Here is a 23,864-nt window from a genome sequence, read left to right as displayed (position 1 = left end):
GAGGCGGGAGAAGGGGTCGTCAGAGGGTGGGCGAGAGTCTTGGTTAAAGAAGTAAAGAAGTTGTTGATAGTCAATGGGATGGGATGGTGCTTTTTCTGATTGGCCCCTGAGTTGAGAGAAATATTAAAATGTGGCCTTCTGACCCACAAGGGGATAAGGCTGGAGTCTGTTCAATATGTTAACACAGTGACAGGTTGCTTTTCTGCTGAAATATTGAATTGAAATCTGAAATTCCCGGATGGATTGATTAATGAGTGAATTGGATTGATTGATGAATTTGGTTAAAGGGATATTTCAGCACATTCTTCAGCTGCTGTCTGAACTTAGTCTGGGTCACGGCATAAATCGCGGTGTTTGTGCAGCAACTAAGGAGCTGCAGTATGAAGCCCAATTCACGCACATACTCATTCAAATACATAGACACATTTCCAATCCAGTCCATCCGATACCATATAAAATAAACCATTAACAATGACCATAACAGGAAGAAATTTGCCGAGATCACAAAAAAGTAAAACAATGGACTTTCTTCGATTTTGCATCTCTGTGTCAGACTGAATGTCCCTATTGGTGTGAGCCCGGAGTCTCCTGCGGGCTCTGCTGGTCACTAAAATGTGTCTGACAATGAAAACATTGAGGAGCAGAATCAGGAGAAATGGGAGAACCGGGTTTAGAATGTGGTGGAGGAACTCGATTGTGACCCAGACACGGGAGTAACGAACAGCGTCTGTTACATCGCAAAACCAGGGCATGTTCGCCAGCCGATACCGAGCTGTGAGCATAAAATACCAGAAAATGTTCTTCAAACAGCTCAGCATAGTCACGGCTCCCAAAACCATAATCGCTATTTTCTCACTGCAATATTTACTTTTGAACTTCTTGCAACAAATGGCCACAAATCGATCAAAGGTGAAAGTGACGGTGAACCAGACAGAACAGTCAGTGACTGCATAAAGCAGGACGGCGTGGATATTACACATGGGGATGGACAACAGGAAATAAAATTGTTCGTAATAAACAATTGGAATTTGCCTCAATATCAGGTCGAGGATAATGACCAGTAGATCTGCCGCTGCCATGGCCCCCAGGTAACGTCTGACACATTGAGACAATCCACAGTCTTTGCAAAGCAGAATGAAGATCGTCACTATATTAACTGTGAGGAAGAAAAACAAACAAGTTATACATCAGCCTGGTGTGTCAGTTATCAGTTTACTTGAGAACAATGTGAGCTATACAAACGTATTGATCTATTCAGATATGTATTGGAGTAATTGAAACTGAAGTAATAAATCGTAAGTTCTGACTTACATCAATGCGATGTAAAATGCCAGAAACCCTCCCTCCCCAAACATATAGATGCAGATCCATAAGGACAGGTGATTTCTAAAACCTTCCAACACCATCAGGTCACCTGCAGATACAGGTCACAACATAACAGTTCTTAATACAGAGTGTGAAGACATTGCCGTCGTGAAAGACTATCTCCCAGTTAATTGAAGAAAGATGGAGCTTAGAAGTTTAGGTGTTTTAATCTAAATTGTGGTCAATCCTCTATCGTGACACTACAAAACTGTGTCTCTTGGGATCTTTACTATTGTTCATTTAACTGACATACGATGATTGACAAATTGTGCCAGTTGCAGAACGCTCTGGAGCATGTCGATGATAAAATGTTCCACAAAATATCGTTTGCAGACTCGACCATAGAATATCAATCGTGGAACGTTATCGAATTCTAAAGATCAATAGAAAAGGGCCCTTCTTCCCAGCCACTCTGCACCAGTCCAAAGAACGCACCTACCGGTGTTCCAAACAGGATCCAGCTTCCGAAAGATGCCACATGAAAAGAAGCAGAGATGGTTCATTACTATTACAGGAACATAACATTTAGGCGCATCAATTGGCCCTTCAGTCCGTCAAACCAAGTCGACTATTCAATACATTGCGGCTAATCTGATTGTGATCTGACCTCGGCCAAACCTGGGTAACCACTGATTAGTTTCTATTCCTGAATCCATTTGCCTTCAAGTACTCAATAAATTCTACGTCCAACGCTCATTTGGCGATAGAGTTCCAAAGACTCCTCATTGGAACAGAAAATAAACTAAAACTCCTCGTCTCTGTAATAAATCGAACATGCCCACCTCAAAACGCATATGTTCCCGATGTGTAGTCTCTCCAGTTTATGAGGTGTTTTGTTGGGGTTAGATGCACTCTCAACCATGGGAGGTTCATCTTTTCAATGACGCCATATTGTTTTTCTTGACCGGCATAACGTTTTGCTGACCATCCTGAAAGTCTTGCTTAAATGCCTGTTACGGTTCGTAAGACCATACGGTATACAAAGAGAATTCGGCCATTCGACCTATCAAGACGGTCCTGCTACTCAATTTTTAAATAAATCCCATTCCCCTGACTTATTGTTTATCCACCGAAATTCTCCTGCGTGTAGTTTTATATCCCGATCGAGTCAGATGTCCGTGCCTGAACTCAGTGGAAGTCCCTACTTGTGTACCTACCAAGCAGGAGGATCTCTCAGTCCATTCCACAGCGCCAGTTTAGGAAAGCAGCAATTTCCCCTGCCTGCCACTTACAACGTCAATATGATGGACCATGCAAGATAGCTCCACATGGACTGTAATTGTTCAGGGGCACTATGGGCTTTCACAGTTGGCACCAGTGGCAAGGATGCTGGTAAATTTCTGGAGCTCACTGAATTCCAGTTGAGTGACGATTTTTTTTCTGGCAATGACGTGCTGCAGAAAGTTGTGGTACCCAACGTGATTTTTGCTGTGAGAGTTCAAATGCCAATTATTGCGGGGAGAATAATCAGTTCCATTTAATCTCACAGAAGACATCTCTCCCCAAACTCGACTCAACCCGTACTTTGCAAACAAGCTTCAAGGCAATAGATTGATAATTTGATATAAGATCCTCTTTCACAATTCCACAGATGATATCCATCATTCGGAGATCAACCCCTCCTTTTCCCTGTTGTCCAACCCTGCCAAATTAACATGTTCATGATATTCAGGACACAAAATTGATCATTCTGCAGCCAGGTTTCTCGAATGTTTTGAAAGCATATCCATTTAACTTAAATAGACAAAGTATCTTCCTTGCTGTGGTGGAGTCCAGAAGTAGAGGGCATAGATTTTGGGTGAGAAGGGAAAGATATAAAAGAGACCTAAGGGGCAACTTTTACACGCAAATGTACGTGTGTGAAATGAGCTGCCAGTGGGCGTGGTGGAGGCTGGTAGAATTGCAACATTTCAAAGGCATCTGGGTGGGTATATAAAGAGGAAGGATTTGGAGGGATAAAGGTCTTGGTGCTGGCAGGTGGGACTGGATTGGGTTAGGATATCTTCTCGGCATGGACAAGTTAGACCGAAGGATCTGTTTTCGTGATGCATGTCTCTCTGACTGAATAACGTAAGGAACGCTGCGAATTCCTCAATATTTTTGAAAATACGACACACATTCGCATGGAGTGCCTTCCATTAAATCGTTTGAAAGAAATTACTCTCAGTTCTATTGTCAACTTTATTCCCCATTTTGACTGACTAAGAAAAAGTCTTACATTGTCATACTTACACAAGTTGAACTACTGGATAAAGTTTCATGGCACCATCACCATTCCGAAATATATCCTGTCCCATCAGCAAACAGGATCCACCACTGGTGGTGGGGCCCTTGTATACAGTCAGGAAAGTGGTTGCCCTGCAATTTCCGAAATATTGATACCAGAAACCAACTGGTTAGCAAAATGAACAGACTATAAACAACTCCTGCCCTCTACATCACTTATCAGCCATAAGTCATTTCTCCTCGGTTTTTAAAACCAGTCAGAGAAAGCATTGAGAACGACATGGACACAAAATGCACTCTTAATATGGTACTTCAATGTCGATGGCCAAACAGTGTCTCCACGGGCCCATTACTGACTGATCAGGGTGAGGCACCAAATACACAGACTGCGGAAGGATGAATGAACCAACTCGTTGGAAATATTGTCACTCAACTACTTGTGAAGATGGATCTGTCTCGAACAGCATTGCACAGCACACACTCCTGACTGAGGAAAGGTTTCAGCCTCATACTGGATAGACCACCCACTCTGTCATGTGGCACTATATCTGGCGAAAGAGGGCATGCTTATCAAAGACCGAGTAAATGGAAAATGGGTATCCATGAGGCACTGTGGGCTATCACTAGCTGCAGTACTAATGGCCTTCACTCCATAGCAAAGTCAGAAGTGGGCTGTTCACTGATGGTTTCGAAATGTTCAGTACTATTCAGAATTACACCTATACAGAAGCAAAGAATTCAATCCTTCAAGAGCTTCAAACAGGAAGAGAGTGAAGTCATTCAATTGGAGTAGATCTTTAATCATTCATGCCTGTTCCACAGGAAATTAGGATGCAGCAACTTCCACCATACTCTCTGCATCTTCCCCTCGTGTTCGCAGTTGCCCCACAGGGATAGCAAATGTTCCACAGAATGTGGTTGAACATTGTTCGGCAGAATGCCATTTCTGGCATCTCCTGGAGCATGTAGTTCAGAGAATCATCAGGATAATACCTGAAACAAATCTCCACGTCAGGAAATTGTCAATTTCCAGAACGTAACACATAAGATCAAGGAGCCCAGTTGTGCCATTTCAAAACCAGAAATAAATAAAAGGCCATCATATCGTCATTCAGCGCTGAAAACCTAATCAAACATTGAATAACATAATGGCTGTTCTGAATGAATCTAGAGCTCCGTTATACACACAGAACATCAGGAATTCAACCCCCTGGCTTCCTCTCAATGACCAGCCGACCTCGGACGCTCCACCGTACAAACAATTTCTGGAAATCAAACTCACTGTCTACCAGGTACTCTTTGTCAAACCTATTATTTTTAATATTCTCAGGGAAATTCAGCAAACCTTTGCATGATTTTACAAGACAAAGCATAATTTCCGCTTAACCAAACCATGTTGGCCTCTGGTGGAGTTCAGCTATAGGAAGTGTCTTGTAATTCCTCCCTTAATAAGTCTAGCAGACTCCCCGCAATAATTGGCAGACTGCATGGCGCATAGTCTCATTTTTTCAGTTTTTCCCACATTTGAGTGCAGGTGCCACATTGGAGGTTCTCCTTATTTGATGGAACGCTCATGCAATCCAGCGATTATGGAGAAGCTGGGTCCACTACTTTTCATTATTAATAGAAAGGAAGTATCGTTAGAAAGTTTGAAGATGACACTAAAATTGGACTGCGAATAATGTTACAGCAGATTACAACGGGATCTTGATCAGATGAGCTGAGAAGTGACAGATGGAGTTTAGATTAGATAAATGCGAGGTGCTGAATGTTGGTAAAGGAAATCTTAGCGGACTAGTGTTAAGGCCCTAGGGAGTGTTGCTGAACAAAGAAACCTTGGAGTGCAGTTCCATAGCTCGTTGAAAGTGGAGCCGCAGTTAGATAGGAGAGTGAAGAAGGCGCTTGGTATGCTTTCCTTTATTGGTCAGAATATTGAGTAAATGAACTGGAAGGTCACGAACATTGCTTCGGCCAGTTTTGGAATATTGCGTGCAATTCTGGTCTCATCCTATCGGAAAGATGTAGTGAAATCTGAAAGAGTTCAGAGAAAGATTTTAAAATTCGTTGCCTAGTTGTAGGATTATGATACAGGGAGAGGTCGAATAGGATGGGGCTGTTTTCCCTGGAGCCACGGAGCCTCAGATTGACCTTACAGAGGTTTATAAAATCATGAGCGGCGTGGATAGAATAAATAGACAAAGTCTCTTCCCTGGGGTGGGGGTGGGTTGTAATCCAGAACTAGAGGGCAAAGGTTTAGAGTGAGAGGGGAAAAATGTGAAAGACACTGAAGGTGCAACTATTTCTCGCAGAGGGTGATATGCATATGGAATGAGCTGCCAGTGGAAGTGGTGGAGGCTTGGACAATTGCAACATTTAAAAGGCATCTGATTGGGTGTATGAATAAGAAGGATGTGGAGGAATATGGGCCTGGTGCTGGCAGATGTGACTAGATTGGGTTGTGATATCTGGTCAGCATGAAAAATGTGGACCGAAGGGTCTGTTTCCGTGCTGTACATCTCTATGACTCTATGATTCCGCAAGCACTTATTTTAGGACAGTTTATGAGTTGCTGCTGACGTTTTATCCGAAACCTTGTTTATTTCGTTAGAGACAGTCTGAGAACTTTTCTCCTGCTACCATGTTGTTTATGTCATTGAAATACTTTCAGTGTCTTCCCTTGTGAGGACAATGTAAAATATTTGTTTAAATTCTCTGCCTGTTTACTGGAACCAGTAGGCACCAGTAGAGGAGGATGGTGATTATAAGCAAACTCATCAGAGCCAAATGTGTTGCCTAAGTTATGAGGTCACAGCAGCTTTTTCCAATTCTTTTGAAAGAGTGGCTTAAAAAAAGTGAAGTGGGTGATGACATTTCGTGTTGTTTATTCAAATTAATTTACCAATATTGTATTCGCATTACTTTCAGACGAGACATCTGCGGAACACATTGAAGTTGTAAATGTTATCCTAAGCGCATATGAACTAGTATTGGACACGTACAGAAACGTTTCGGGAATCAAAGATAGGGACTCTGGTCAAACATTACCTGAAACAGAAAGAATCAAACAAAGTAATTTTGATCACTTTATTCAAGGTAATTTGGCAAGAGCATTGAACATAGATGGAGTCATAGAATCATAGAGACGTACGGCACACAAACAGACCCTTCGGTCCAAATGTTTCATGACGACCAGATATCCAAACCCAATCTAGTCCCACCTGCCAGCACCCAGTCCATATCCCTCTAATTCCTTCCTATTTATATCCCCATCCAGGTGACTTTTAAATTCTGCAATTGTACCAGCCTCCATCACTTCCTCTGGCAGCTCATTCCATACACATACAATCCTCTGCGAGAAATAGTTGCACCTTAGGTCTCTTTCATATATTTACGTTGCACCCTAAACTAATGCCCTCTTGTTCTGGACTTCCCCACCCCAAGGAAGAGACTTTGCCTATTTATCCTAATCATGCCCCTCATGATTTCATAAACCTTTATAATGTCACCCCTCAGCCTCCGACGATCCAGAAGAAAACAGCCCCAGCTTATTAAACCTGTCCCTATAGCTCAATCCTCCAACCCTAACAACATCCTTGTAAATCTTGTCTGCACACTTTCTAGTTGCACAACATTCTTCCGATAGGAAGGAGACGAGAAATGCATGCATGTTCCAAAAGTGGCCTAACCAATATCCTGTACAACTGCAACATGATCTCCCAACTCCTGTACTCAATACTGTCATATAACTTTCTAAGAACGATGCTTACTTCAGAGGAGTTCACAGATGCAGCTCCTAAATGTGTCGGAATTCAAGTGGAAGAGCAGAGATTGAAAGCGAAAAGATTAGCAGAAACGCTGAATGATTATGACTTTGTTGATAATTTGATGTACAGCTTCCAATGTCAATGTGTATCTGTGAGAGATAGAAGTTCGGGCAAAGACAAATCCTCAGGTGGTAAGGGAGAATGAGATCGCACTGAAGACAGTGAAAATAGTTTACCATAGGGTAAAAAGGAAACCCATGAGGTGAAAAGAAAAGTAAAAAAACTCAGTGTTTTCACAGCAGGGTAGTAGGCCATATGAAGACACTGTTGGCGGTTCGATAAAGTACTGTGCAGACGGATGTGGAACGCAGGATAGGCCAATGAGTTTTGTTGAAATGTTAAAGGAAAGTACAGGGGAAGCGAAAAGTCTGCAACAGAATACATAGCCTGGTCAGGGATTGGATGAAAAGAAAGTGCCAGAACTCCTTCAACAATTTATTTGCAGGGGTAAGGTTTACAAGTATATGCTAGAAGGAGCACGTAAAGAATTTTTTGGCGATATGGATGCAAGCCAATCTTTGATGCTTAATAGATGAGGGGAGACGTAATTCAGAAGTCCAATCGCCAGAAGGAAAGGTGTTAACATGTGCAATTCATGGTGTGACAAGAAGAGTTCCATTAAAAACGTTAGGTTGGAGTGTTCGATGAAAAGTGAAGGATTGGTGGGAGGGGAAACGCTTGGATCCAGGAATAAAACTTGCCCTTGGTAATGATAAAGCTGGACCATGCGTCGGAATGCAGCCTAATGTGGTTGAAGACCCCGTAGAAAATCAAGAAATTGCGTTATTGCAGGATGTATATACTAGGGATTCTCCTGACTGTAATAACAACGTCGCAAAGAGTAAGGCTGAAGCAGCAGGCGAATTCTAAGAATAAACAAACAACAGCCAAATATCTCATACCTGAAGTGCAATGTATGACTTGACATATCACTCCTTGTATATTAATAAAACCTTTAGTTATCGAAGGCCAAAGACACGGGAAAAATCTAAATTCTGCATTTTAATCAGCAGCTACCACGAAACTCATGAAAGGATACAACAAAAATAACTAGTTTTAAAGTTGTTAATTTTTTGGTTTTAAATACTGCGTCTTGAATCTCTTTATTATGACAAGCTTGCAATTTCAAATAGACTTGCCGAACTGCAACCTGGTGTCATTTGATTTCTGACCTTGTCCACTGCAGTCCAACCAAGCACTTCCAAATTGTATTCATTGCAGACTAATTTGATCAATCCGTTGAGACAAAAAATAAAAAGATGAGGTGGAGGTAAAAATGGATAATCTTAGTGCCAAGAAATCAACTACCTTCCAATAGAACGATGAGAAACTAAAGCAAATGCATCAAAAAGCAGACAGAGAAGGGGAACCTGACATCCAGAATTTTACTGTCTTGGAAATGAGGTCTTGATGAGGAAATGGACACCATTGCACATTCAACTGGACAACAAATGGGCAGAAATAAATCGTGTCGTATCGTAGAAACTGTCGATAATAGAAAGGATGTGTTGCAGGAAACATATTAATTACCAGTTGAAGGTCATCTGGGCATAAGGAAAGCTGGAGACAAAAGACAGAAAGATGTCTGATGACTTGAACTGCATATTTATGCGTTTGAATTTTGCCAGACATATCATAGGTGTCGGGTATTGAGCAGAGAAAATCAAAACAACACTTTCAGTATCAATTCCTGCCTTTCAGGAAGCTTTAACAAGTGTTCTAATAGTTTATGTGTTTCATTGCTAAAACAAAAAGTGGGAATCAGTATTTGCTGACCAGGATAGCTGTCTCTGCTAGATTTCCAGAAGACATTCCATTACACAATATCACAGCTAAAAGGATTGCACAATGGTATCTCAATTTCTTTGACTAGATATGAACTACCCACAGAGGTACAATTAGGTCACGGTTCAATTTTCACATCAAAGCTATTCAAGGAAGTTGTGGATAGCTCAAGAATAAAACAGGCCACTACCACAGGTCTATCCAGAAGTGCAAAGAACATTAGAACGATGGCATCAAACTTTAAATACCACTTTGGAGGCTATCAAGATTATCCAGTGGATTTGGATAAAGAAATTCCGTTTGTCATTTCTGCAATTAAGGTAGACCAAATTAATCAACCAATTTCCCTGCATTTCAATAAGTGTTTAGCGACGAGGTGGGAGGACCACTGCATTTAACTAAGTAGATATTGATGAGCACACAATCAATCTGTTACAGGAGATACAAAAGTGGCCATTCTATCCAAGAAACACTTAAATCATTGATTCTATCTTAGACCTTTTACACAGCAAGAGGAACAGGCTTGTCACTCTCTCCAGTTTGTTGCACAGGCGGAGGACGAGGCCATTCAGCTCCATGAGTCTGTTCGACAGGAACAGGTTACTCAGTCTCTTGAGCCTGATGCAAGGTAATAGTAGGATGAGGTCATTCGGCCTCTCTCGTATGTTGGACAGAAACAGGCCGAGGTTGTTAAGCGATTCAGGTCTGTCACATCGGAATGAGACATGCGATTCAGCCCCTCAAGCCTGTTCAAGGGAAAGAGGAGATGCCATTCAGTTTCACAAGCTTGTGACATGGAGCAAGAAGTGGCTCATCAGCCTCTTGAATGTGTTGCACAGGAGGCTGTTCAGTCTCTAGATCCTGTTTAGGGCAATAAGAGTGGAGGCGCGTTTCGTCTGTCAGCCCTGTTGCAGATAACAAAAGCAGGTCATTCAGCCTTTCGAACATGTTATGCCAGAACAAGAGAAGGTTTGTTCGCTGCTGGTGTCTGATATACATTTACAGGAGGAGGCCAATCAGCTGCTAGAGCAAATAATACTGGACTCCGAGTGAACCATGCAGCACATTATCCTGGCACACAGCAATGGGATCAGTTTATTCAACTTCTTTAAATCATTACCACAGCAAATGGGAGGGATCATGAAGTGACAGGCGATTGTTATACTGGAACGAAAGGAGAAAATTCAGTCCTGTTGCAAACAACAAGAAATGGCTATGAAACCGCTGCGCTGTAGACATTTTATGCAAAAAGACAGGGTACATGTCTGTTGTTGGAAACAGGCAGAGACCAGAAACTCCTCCGATTCCACTGTCGGGATGTGGGAGGAGATTGTTAATTTTCAAAGAGATCTTTCAGCCCCTTCAAACAATTGCACATAAACAGGAGTATTCTATCCGCTTTAAAACCTATTCTGCAACAAGAGGTGAAGGGCATCCAGATGTTGGGCCTCACTCAGGGACAGGAGCGAGACTGTTAGGTCCTGGAGGTGGTAACACTGAAATACAACGAGGACAAAGGAACAGAAGGAGATCACTCAGCCACTCAAGGCCCCTACACATCAATCAGAGCACAAACTGTGACAATTACACAGGAAATTGAAGGGAACATAAGAATTATAGAAAGGGAGGAAGCATTTGAACAATCATGGCCATAAAGAAAAAAAAAATATTGAGAAGCTGACTGGGACTAAAGGCAAGCTAATTAATAGCACAACATTTGCAAAGCCAAACTGCAACCTAAGAGACAGCATGGTTCTGCGGAGGGGTAATCATGTTTGAATCATTTGCTCGAGCTCTTCAACAGATTTGACAGGCAAGGCGGAAAGTGAAGTTCCTGTTGATGTTATGGATCTGGATTTCGAGAAGGCATTTGACAAGGTGATGCATGTAAGGTTAATCCATGATGTATATTAAATACATTTAGAAGATACTTAGATCGAGACTTGGGTAAACAACAAAATGCAGACAGAACGAATAATTGGTTTCATAAATGTCACAGGGTGATAGAGTCATAGAGATGTCTAGCACAGAAATAAACCGTTCGGTTCAACTTGGCCATGCTGGCCAGCTATTCCAACTCAGCTAGTCCTACCTGCCAGCACCCGGAACATATCCCTCCAATTCATTCCTAGTCATAGACCCATCCAGATGCCTTTCAAATGTTGCAATTGTACCAGCCTCCACCAACTCCTCTGGCAGCTCATTCCATACACATTCCTCTACGTGAGAAAGGTTGCCCGTTAGGTCTCTTCCACATCTTTTTCCTCTCACCCTAAACCTATGCCCTCTAGTTCTGAACTCCCCCAACCCAGGGAAGACGCCTTGTCTATTTATCCTATCCATATCCCTCTTGATTTTATAAACCTCTATAAGGTCACCCCCTCAGCCTCTGATGCTCCAAGGAAAACAGCATCAGCCCATTCAACTCTCCCTGTACGTCAAACCCTCCAACCCCGGCAACATCATTGTAAATCTTCTATGAACCTTTTCAAGTTCCACAACTTCTTTCCAATAGAATGGGTACCAGGATTGCACGCAGTATTTCAAAAGTGGCCTAAACAATGTCCTGTACAGCCGCACCATGACCTCGCAACTCCTTTGACCAATACTCTGACCTATCGAGGAAGGCATACCAAAAGCCTTCTTCACTGTGTGGAAGATGTAACGAGTAAGGCACCACAGGGTTTCAGTCTTGGAGTCCCCAACCGTTTGCAGTCTATATTAATGACTTAGAGACGGGATAGCAAATCATTTTGACAAATTATGATGAGACCGAAGTTGGGGACATGGTAAGTTACAATGAAGAAACAAGACATATGGAAATTAATATATTTTTAATTAATTTAAATAATTATATAATTAATATGTATCAAAAGTTGTTTGACGACATAAACGTGAATAAGTATGAGATCATCCATGTTTGTCAGAGTCATAGAAGGAGCAGAAAGCGAGGACTACAGATGCTGGCGATCAGAGCTGAAAAATCTGTTTCTGGAAAGGCGCAGCAATTCAGGCAGCATCCAAGGAGCAGGAGAATCGACGTTTTGGGCATAAGCCCTTCTTCAGGAATGAGTTATAGAAGGTCAACTGATTATCGAAATAGAGAGAAATTTCAGACTGCTTCATTAGAGAGGGTTTTCGGTTCTGGATTAGTGGTGCTGGAAAAGCACAGCAGTTCAGACAGCATCCGAGGTGCAGTAAAATCGACGTTTCGGGCAAAAGCCGTTCCTCAGGAATACAGGCTGATTGCCTGAAGGGTGAAGAGATAAATGAGAGGAGTGTGGTGTGTGGAGAAAGGAACATAGAGTACAATAGGTGAGTTGGGGAGAGGATGAAGGTGATAGGTCAGGGGGAGGGTGGAGTGGATAGGTGGAAAAGAAGATAGACAGGTAGGACAAGTCAAGGGGACAGTGCTGAGCTGGAAGTTTGAGACTGGGGTGAGGTGGGGAAGGGGAAATGAGGAAACTGTTGAAGTCCACATTGATTCCCTGGTGTTGAAGAGTTCCGAGGCAGAAGATGAAGCGTTCTTCCTCCAGGCGTTGGGTGGTGAGGGAGAGGCGGTGAAGGAGGCCCAGGACCTCCATGTCCTCGGCTGAGTGGGAGGGGGAGTTGAAATGTTGGGTCACAGGGCGGTGTGGTTGATTGGTGCGGGTGTCCCAGAGATGTTCCATAAAGCGCAATACTAGGAGGCATCCAGTCTCCCCAATATAGAGGAGACCGCATTGGGAGCAACAGATACAATAAATGATATTGGTGCATGTTCAGGTAAAGCTTTGATGGATGTGGAAGGCTCCTTTGGGGCCTTGGATGGAGGTGAGGGAGGAGGAGTGGACGAAGGTATTGCAATTCCTGCGGTGGCAGGAGAAGATGCCAGGACGGGAGGGTGTGTTGTAGGGGGGCGTGGACCTGGCCAGATAGTCACGGAGGAAACGGTCTTTGCAGAAAGCAGAATGGGGTGGTGAGGGAAATATATCTTTGGTGGTGGGGTCTTTTTGGAAATGTCGGCGGATGATTTGGGTTATACGAAGGTTGGTAGGGTGGAAGGTGAGCACCAGAGGCGTTTATCCTTGTTACGGTTGAGGGCTGGGCTCTGAGGGTGGAGGTGCAGGATGTGGACGAGATGCGTTGGAGGGCATTGTTAACCACGTGGGAAAGGAATTTGCGGCCTTTTAAGAAGGAGGCCATCTGGTGTGTTGTGTGGTGGAACTGGTCCTCCTGGGAGCAGATACGGCTGAGGCGAATGAATTGGGAATACGTGATGACATTTTTGCAGGAGGTAGGGTGGGATGAGGTGAAATCCAGGTAGCTGTGTGAGTCCGTGGGTTTGTAAAAAATGTCAGTGTCAAGTCGGTCGTCATTAATGGAGATGGAGAGGTCCAGGAAGGGGAGAGAGGTGTCAGAGATCGCCCAGGTAAATTTAAGGTCAGGGTGTAATGTGTTGGTGAAGTTGATGAATTGCTCAACCTCCTCATAGGAGCACGAGGTGGTGCTCATGCAGTCATCAATGTAGTGGAGAAAGAGGTGGGCAGTGGTGCCGATGTAATTACGCAAGATGGACTGTTCTAAGCAGCCAACAGAGAGACAGGCATAGCTGGGTCCCACACGGGCTCCCATGGCTACCCCTTTGGTCTGGAGGAAGTGGCAGGATTCGAAGGAGAAATTGCTAAGGGTAAGGGTGAGGACCAGTTCTGCCAAACAATGAGTGTTTTGGGTTTCCTCGTGTATGAATCACAGAAGACAAGTATGTAGATCTTGCAGATATTAGAGAAGGCGACTGGAATCCTTGCATTTATTATAAAAGGAATACGGGACAACAGTAAGGTGTTCCTGCCACAAATACACATTTGTGAAACGAAAACTGGAGCATCGTGTATTTTGATCGCTCACTTGTATAGGGTTGAGTTGCATTGGCAACAGTTCACAAGATGTTCAGTCAAATCTGCATTGTGAAGAGAGATTGAGTAGTTCAAGCCTGCACTCTCTGCAGTATCGAAGAACGGGAGAAGATCTAATTTAGAAATTATAAAGTTGTAAAGAGCATTGACAAACTAGAAGTCAGGAGACTGTTTCCCATGTATGGAGCAATCGAAAGCAGAGATCAAAGCCTGTGAATAAAGGGTAGCTGATTTTTTTAAAACAAAGAGATGATTTGCGAATTGGTACAATTCATTGCCACAGAGTGCAGTGCATTCGGGGACATTGAACAACTAAGGGGTGATTTAGAGCAGGGAGTAAAGTGGAACTGAAGCAGGCATGACATCAGCCATGTTCGCCTTTATTGGTGTAGCAAGTTGGAGGGCTGAATTGTTGTTGCATGCTTCTGGTTCTTAAGTGTTCATGTAAAACAGAGCCCAACAAATGTGCCACAGAATACTGAATGGTTACCAAACTGGAAGCAGATACAGGGAAAATCAATCTTGCTACGTTTGACGGCATAAGCCATCGTCCTAACATCGTGATCAGTGTTGGGTCCTCAAATATTTACAATCAACATCCAAGATCTTGATGAGTGGAACAAATGTAATGTAACAACATTTGGCGATGGCATCAAGAAATTAAGTTATTAAGAGGAAGTGGAAAGATTGCACATGACTATAAAGAGCTCATGCTCTGATTTACAGGAAATGGGGTTCGCAGAAAGTTATGGGGCCACTATAACTCCATTGCACGAGGACAAAGGTACAGGTTCAGAGAGAGTGAGAGAACGTTTGTGTGCGTTTGTCGGGGAGTATGGGTGGAGGGGACGTTGGTGGTGGTAGGTGTTGAACGATGTTGATAGATGTTGTTTGAAAGAGAAGATACTGGGAGGAAACGAGTTTTAGTATGTAGAACTGCCAGAGGTTTGGAAAGAGAGACTGATGGAGGTTTCATAGACAGATGTGATGACGTGCTTGAGAATATTAAAATAAAGGCATCGCCAGACCCAGTTACAGGACTGAAATTAACAGAACTGCACATGTTGTAACTCAGAAACAAAAACACAATTTTCGAGGAAAGCTCAGCACATCTGGCACCATCTATTGAAAGAAATCTGAGTTAAGGTCTCGGGCCGAGTGTACAATCCTGGAATACCAATATAGATCAGTGCGCACAGGAATAATGAATCGATGGGATTTTGGTCTGAGTTCAGATACGAGATGTGGAATATCGACTCAGATTTACTTCTGCAGGTAGGAAGCTGGGAGAGTCAGTAGCAGATTATTAGTTTCATTAAGACTGCATTTTGTAGCTCAAGGATCAAATAGCAGATGTTACCAGGCAGTGAATACAGTTCTGGATATATCAGTAGTTAAAATTAGCAAGGGTTGGTTGTGATGTCAGGAGTACGGATCACCTTTTGGTTTCAACCTTTGATAATGACCCTGGAATGGAATAGAATTAGAGGAAGAAAATTGAGTTTGTAACCAGAACAGAAGAGAGTGACCTCCATGCTCCTAATATTTAAATGACAAGGGGAACGATGCATTAAATCAAGGTTCCATGAGAAAAATGAGTTGTTCAAAATTTAGATTCACGGGGGACACTGCCAGAAGGAAAGATGAAGAGAGTGAAAATTACGCTTATGCAGTTAGTAGTGGCTTCGAGAGTGAATATCTGGATTCAGAGCCTCAGCAGGCACAATTTCAGTCACAAGAACTAGAGAGCAAATCATTTAAAAAGTCATATAATTATACATGGTTTAAAGAAATAATAACGGGACAATGATACTTACCAGGGACACCAACGATACCCAGGATTGGATAATAAAAATGTTGAATAATGGAAAGTGCAACGAGGATCCGCGTTGATATTGACAATTGATCATAATACGTCGAAAACACCCACAAATTCCAAGATAAACTCCTGTGCATTGTTGTAACATTAGCATCGATGTTTCTCAGATTCGGACCCATTGTTAGAACATTCAAGTCCGTTGCTGTGCGGTTTGTTCTTTTGTTGGAATATTCCCATGCAATTTCGTCAGACTCTGATCTCTCTTTTTCCCTCACTGGAGCTGTTGATCCTTGTTAGTGTTGGAGCTCCCACTCGTATTGTGGGAAAAAACAAACTGAATGGAGCCCATTTATCATGAAAATATAGAAAGCTTCACTGGGGAATATGAATCCATGGAAACTGACATTTATCACACTCACCGAACAAACAAGTTCAACTAACCCCTTCATTGCATCGACTTTTGGATGGAATGTATGAGGGTTGCTGAGGGATGAACGCTAAACCTTTCATTTTTTAAAACCTTACTTGCTTGCGTATGGGAGTAATGCCAGAATACTACGGCATTATGATCCACATTGTTTAGAAAAGGAGACATGGATAAAGTAACTGACCAGCTGCAAAAGAAAAAGATTGGCAGGAATCTTTCTGGAGACCATAAAGCATGATAACGAGATATTTGTCACGCACTGACTTTGTGTAATGCTGCTCCTAAGATTAAGTGCCCTGTTACCAGATCCTTGAATCTTGGTGAGACATCATTAAGATTGCTGCTCAGGAACTGAATGAAGTAAGTCTATCCTCATGTGACTGTTACAATCGGACTGGAGGAGGCCATTCATTCCAGACTAATGCACGACCACTTGAAGAGGTCGAGGCTTAAAATTGGCTCATTTGGCAAAGAGAATCACTGAAAACATTAAAACAAAAAGTGACTGCAGTTGCACGAGATCTCACTGAGGGGACACAAAGAATAAAGAATAAAGAAAATTCCAGTGCAGGAAGAGGCCCTTTGGACGTCCAAGCTTGCGCTGATCTAGATCTTCTATCTAACTCTGTCAGCTACTTTATCTGTATCCCTCTGCTCCATGCTTCTTCATGTATATGTCTGGATACATCTTAAATAACACTATCGTGCCCACCTCTACCACCTCCACTGGCAATGCGTTCCAGGCACCCATCAACCTCTGCATCAAGATTTTTTTCCATGTATTTCTCCGCAAAACCTTTTCGCTCTCAATTTCAATTCGTGACCCCGAGTAATTGAGTCGCCTACTCGAGTAAAAAAAAGCTTCCTGCTGTCCATCCTGTCTGTACCTCTCATCGTTTTGGCAACCTCAGTCAGGATCCCTTAACTTTCGTCTTTCTAATGAAAATAATTCAAATCTACTCAATGTCTCTTCTTAGCTGGCGCCTTCCATACCAGGCAACATCATGGTAAAACTCCTCTGCACTCTCTCCAATGCATCCACATCCTTTTCAGTTTACTGCATAGTTCACTTTTCAATTGGATCTTCCAAAATACATCACCTCGCATTTGCGAGAAGGGACTCCAGCTGCGATTTCTCCGCCCATATCTCCAATCTATTTACATTCTGCTGTATTCTCTGACAGCCCCCTCCAGTATCTGATCCTCCACCAATCTCGATGTCATCTGCAAACTTGCTAATCTGATCATCTATACATTCCCGCAGATCATTCACGCATCTCACAAGCAACAGTGGTCCGAGCCCGGATCCCTGCAGAACATCACTGGTCACAGTTTGCCATCTTGAGAAACTTTTATCCACTACTACTCCATGTCTCCAGTTGCACAGCCACTTCTTTATCCATCCAGCTAGGACACCCTTAACCCCATGCCACTTCACTGTCTCCAGTGTGTGAATAGTATAAAACAACTTCCTGAACTTCTTGCACATGACAACTATAGCCCTTCTCTCATCAATAATCTTTTGTCACTTCCTCAAAGAATTCTATTACGTTGGTAAGTCGTGACCTTCTCTGCAAAAAAAAAACAAGTTGTCCATCATTTAAAAGCCCACTTTCTTCCAAATGGGAACAAATCCTACCCCTCAGTATGTTGTCCAGCATTTTCCCTCTCACTGACGTCAGGCTGAATGGTCTATAATTACCTGGACTATCGCTATGACCCTCCATAAAGAAGGGGACAACATTAGCAAGTCTGCAGTCCTCCGGGACCTCAACCATGTTTAAGAGTGCTGCAAAAATATTTGTTAAGGTCCCAGCTATTTCCTCTCATTAACCTGGCATATATCCCATCTCGACCTGGGTCCAAATATAAATGCCTTCTGGAATACCCAACACGCCCTCTCTCCTTATGCTGACTTGACCCGGAGTAACCAAACACTGGAGTATGTTGTAGTATTTGCACTTCTTTTTGTAACTGAGAAGGAAAGGAGCATCATCTGATACAATTTGAGGGTTATTCATAATGCGGGGGTTGATGTTTCATTTATATGCGTCGACCCTGTTACGTTTAGCGTCTTGAGTCTATTACACAAGAATAATAGGAGGCCGTTCAGCTCATTGAGAGTGTTACGCGGGAAAAAGTGTGTTCCTTTAAGCCTGTTAATGGGAAGAGGAAGAGGTCATGCAGCCTGTCGAGTCTATTACATGGGCACATGCGAAGATCATTCAGCCACTCGTGCCTATGACATAGGAATTGCAGGAGGACATTCAGCCTACCTGCAATTATATTGGAACAGCAAATCATTTAGCCTACCAAAAATGTGAAACAGGAACACAGCCTGCCAACTCAATCTCTTGAGCCGAGTATGGGGAACAAGAAGAAGATATTCAGCCTCTCGAGTCTCTTACACACAGTAAGAAGGATGCTATTTGGTTTGTTCAGCCTGTTTCAGAAGGGCAGGAGGAAGCTTTCCAGTCAATCTAGTCTGTTACACATCAACAGGAGAATGCCATTCAGGTTCCCAAATATTTCTCATGCACAGCCACTCAGCTTGCTTGCTTAATTACAGGTAAAAACGCTCAAATACATTCTTCAAGTTTTGATGATGTTTTGCAGAAAAAATTGAAAAGCTTTCACTCAATAGAAGATGTAAGGAGAAGAAGCAATTCAGTTCATCAATTCCATTGCACAGCAGCAGGAGGAGACTACGTAGCAATGTGAGCCTGTTACTCAGCAGTGGGAGGAGAACATCCATTTTCAATAACCTAGGGCACTGAAACAGCAGGCAGTCATTCAACTGCTCGGGATTGTTACAATCAAAGTCTCGAGGCCAGTGAGCCTCCATGGTCTTGTTGACCAGAAACTGAATGAGGATGCTCACTCTCCACTAGAACAGAGGTAGAATTGGCTTGACACAAACAAATGTAAATGAGTAGCTTGCATGAGCGGCCTATTTAATTCTGCTCCTCCAATTTCAGCAATTCTCTGATCCGTTTCATTTATTGGTCACATTTCAGAATCAAATACTTCAATAACAATCACTATGACCTATCCAAAGTGGGTCACCCAAAGCCTCTGGTTTTCCCGAATGTGCACAGTGGTTTTCAGCACGACAACCTGGAAATTATTGCCATTTTTTTCAAAAAAATCCAATAGCAAGACCAAGTCAAACAGCATTTAACTCCATGTTCGAAGGCTGCCTGAATCAATAGCACTTCCTTATGTTTTCCATAGAATGCAATCAACACCCTGTGGAACAGGACATTCGGCTCAACAGTTCACACTGACCCTCCAAAGAGCATCCTACACAGATCCATTTGCCGACCTGCTTCCCCGCATTTCCCATGCCTACCTCAGTTAATCTACACACCCATTAACATGATGTGCTATTTAGCATTGCCAATCCACCTATCGTTTGTATCTTTTGGATGGTAGGACGAAACCAGAGCACTAGGTAGAAACTCCACTGAGACACAGGGAGAGCATGCAACCCCCACACAGTTGCTGGAGACTGGAATTGAAAGGGGTCCCTTACCACGCCATGTTACAGAACACACCATCAGTAGAGGGACAAGCGTACAATCGGCAGGCATAGAACTAGTTACAAGTGTGTCAAGGCTACTGACAACACTGTGTACCAAATGAAGCAACGAGCAGGATAACACGAAATGAATGAAAGAAAAAGCTATGTTTTGTTTTTGTTGTTTCAGCTCTCTTTAACAGTGGAAGCCGGTTCAACACCAAAGGCCAGAAAAGGATACAGGACAGTAGAGGGTAATGGTCATTTATTCAATGGATAACAAACTGCAAATGTATGGGGTAGACAGCGAAATGCGACTAGGTGAAGGGGTTAGACTGTGGAGGGTCCAATCATAAGACTGAGAACATAAAATAGAGGCATTGCCACATCAGCAGAAGTGCTCAATTAGAACCATGTCCTCAATCCACCTCATAGAGCCAGCCCAGATGCTAGGAAATCCAGGTGAAATAATTATTCAGCACGGAGGCATGTGCAGATTAGCCTAGTGTTTTAGTAAATACAACGGGCAATCTATCCAGAACACTGTGGCGATTATACCAGTGCATTGATCTAAAAAACAAATAGCTGTCCAATATAACGTGCTTTACACTGCACAAGAATGTGTTAATCAACAAAACCAGACGAGATATTACACCATCTCAGCAGCTGCAGCAATCGCACGAGTGCATTCTTTGAGAAACACGCACGAGACACATTTCTCGTACCGGAAGATGTGGGGCCCAAGCAAATTCATTGGTCAATAAACCTCGATGAGATACCTGACCAGCACTGGGAAGTATGCACCATCCAGCAGTATAGCTCTGTGATGTCCTGGATCTGGGAGTATTAGAGTGCGGCTGTGTGGGGGTTGATTGTTTTAAATTGAACTGACTTTGCACATGGCCTGTACATTTGACAAGAGCCAGTGTAGTCAGGGGATCAATTTGTGTCTGAGTCTGACTGTCCATGTACAGGGAATGTTTGATGTGAGAGGAGAGATGAAGCTTCAATTTACATATGACCTCGTGCTGAATCTGTTCTGGGATTGTTTGCAATGAATAAACTGAATTGGATTGAATTTATTGTCATGTGAACCAAGGCACAGTGAAACGCTTTATCTTGCGAGCAATACAGGCAGAGAACCCAGTTAAATAGCATAGATAAGTAAATAGTGTGCAAACAGCGGCAATAAACCAAAATACAGGTACATGCAAATGTTAACACTCTGTGAGTTCATTCAGAATTCATAAGGACAATGCAGAAAGAGATAATAGTCTGTACCTAAAACAGTGATATATCTGTCCTTCGCCTGTTAATGTGGACAGAACAAGTGATTATTTAATAATTACCCGATGTTTACCATGGGGTAAAAATGTTAATACGACCTTCAAACCGGAACAAGAAATCTATCTGTCCTGTGAGTAACTGACGAATGGCAATGTTGATAGAGATTGAATCTGTATCGAATCTTATATTGGGCCTGTCCTTGGAATATTTGATTGGGATGAATTCAAGGATGCTTTAATTTGTATCTGACTCCGTGCTGCATTTGTCCAAGGAGTGTTTGATGGGGGTACAGTGAATAGTTCTTTACTGTCAGCTTAAAACTGTAAAAAAAAAAGTAGTTTACGTTCTCGTAAGAAGAGTGGCAGATGATTGACTTTCAGTTTGAAAGAGTAGAAGCTGAACATGACCTTGGGTTTGAAAAGCACGATGTCGCTGGCTGCTCTCCTCTATACCTAACACGGCTTTGTACTTACCCTGAATGACTTAATATGGTTTGATGCAGAATGAGCTCCACTCTCTGTCGACTAAGTTAGATTACTTACAGTAAGGAAATAGGCCGTTCGGCCCAATAATGCCCCCCCGACCGTCCAAAGAGTAATCCACCCAGACTCATCCCCCTACATTTACTCCTGACAAATGCCCCTTACACTGGTCAATTTAGCATGACCAAATCACCTGACCCACAAATTATTGGAGAAAACCGGAGCACCAGGAGAAAACCCAGGCAGGCACAGAGAGAATGCACAAACTCCACACAGACAGACACCCAAGATGGAGAACTAAACCTGGGTCCCTGTTACTGTGAAGCAGCAGTGCTAGCCACTGAGCCAATGTGCCACCCCAGTTCGCATGCTGTATTGCCCCTCAGTGTTTGATGATGACAATGCAGATCGGGTTTTTTTCTGTATGTGATGCTGCACTGCAGCTATTCAGAAATCTGTTGATGAGGACAGTGTTGGGTCTGATTTAGTTAATATTTACGATGTTGAATATGTCTTGTATATTTGAAAAGGGCCAGAGTAGATTACCTTTACTCTGTATAGAACACTACGGTATGCCTATCATGACAGTGTTCGATGGATCAGCTTGCAGAATCAACATACTGCTGTATCGAGCTACGTGCTGTACCTTTTCGGACGCTGTTCAATAAGGACACTATCGAGGGAGGTTTATTCTGCATCGTGGGGACAGTGCAGACTGAGTTATATTCTGTATCTGACACAATGGTATGACCATCATTGCAGTTTTTGATGGCGGAGATGTCAGAGACAGCTTTATTCTTCATCTATTCCTATGTTGTCCCTGCTATGAAATTGCTTGGTGAAGAAATCGTACAGGGAAATTTACTCCAAGTTTGAAAGAGTGGAGGGACCCTTACTGTCTACCTAAACATGTCCCTGTCCTAATGCGTTTTTTTTTTGCAATCAATATGGAGGGAGCTTTATTTAAATTTACTTTCAGTTTAAAACAATGGCGGGTGCACACCACACTGTCTAATCTCTTGCTGTCTCTACCATACCAGTGTCTAATGGCGTGATACCGAAGGAAATTTACTTTCATTTGGAGATTAGAGAGAGATTAGTTCCATCGTACCTTGTGCTATATATGGGAATGTTGGATGGAAACAATCTGTCGCATGATTTGGAAAATATTTAATTGCATGTTAAAATAGACCTGTGAATTTGGAAACAACTAATGCAGCGATATCTTCAGCTGTAACTATCTACATGCTATATCTATTATGTCGTGTTTGATGTGGACAGCAAGTAGGAAGGTATTTTTCCACTTAGTTTTACTTTAAAAGAGAAGGATGTTTACTCTCTAACTAACAATGTGCTTCTCCTGACCTTGAGGGTATTCCTTGGAGAACAGTGTGCCTGTCCTGAAGCTGTTTGATGGCGATAGTGTACAATGGCATTTACTCTGCATCTAAACTTATGTTTTACTTGCCCTTCAGCGTTTCATGGGGACTGTGCAGTGTGTCCTTCAATCTGTGCCTGGTGCTGCAATTAAATTGCTCTGAGAATTCCTGATGTCGGAAAATTTAGATGGTATTTTACCTTATATCTTTTTCTGTCCTGTACTTGTCCTTCAGTGATTGATGTGCGCAATACGGGGCCTGATTAAATTAATATATATCCCCATGCTTTGCGTAGATTGGAAATTTGAGAAGCGCTAGTCTGTTGAAATATTCACTCTGGATCTAATCCTGTGCTGTTCCTGGCCTTTAGTGGTAGTTGATCTGCTGAATATTTTAAACCATGCTGAAAGTGCCCTTGAAATTTGAACAGGGCTAATATACAATTTTCTTTATTTTGAGTGGAAAATTGTACTGTCCCTGTCTTGGAGAGACAATGGGGGCAGTGGAGTGTGAGAATTATTCTGCATTTAACTCTTTACTGTACTTGTTCCGTTTGCTTGTATCAATGCAGCTTTATCTCTTATCAAACGACACTCAATTGCAGCAATGTCTACTATCTACAAGAGCCCTGCAGAATTTACCAAGGCGCCTTTTACAGTACTTTTCCAATTAACGGCAATCGAGAAAGGCATGGACAGCAGATGCATCGGATCACCAATATGTTCAAATTTGTTCCAAAGCACTGATCATTGTAATTTGCAAACTTGTCGCCGTTTATTCAGTGTCACTGTTTCAAAATTGTCCTCCAATCTCTCTGTAGGACTTCCTTAACACAGAGAGATAAATGTTCAAGAA

General features: G+C 42.6%; 1 pseudogene; it reads right to left on the bottom strand.

Moving 5' to 3' along the window:
* Positions 1-247: 247 nt before the first annotated feature.
* LOC148134771 (neuropeptides capa receptor-like) lies at positions 248-1,868 on the bottom strand (annotated as a pseudogene).
* Between the last annotated feature and the right edge of the window lie 21,996 nt (positions 1,869-23,864).

This window comes from Chiloscyllium plagiosum, unplaced genomic scaffold, assembly GCF_037043375.1.
Source record: "Chiloscyllium plagiosum isolate Xiang-an unplaced genomic scaffold, Cpla_swu_hap1 HiC_scaffold_52, whole genome shotgun sequence".
Classification (NCBI taxonomy): Eukaryota; Metazoa; Chordata; class Chondrichthyes; order Orectolobiformes; family Hemiscylliidae; genus Chiloscyllium; species Chiloscyllium plagiosum.
Note: the sequence above shows the minus strand (reverse complement) of the source record. Positions and strands in the feature narration are given on the sequence as shown.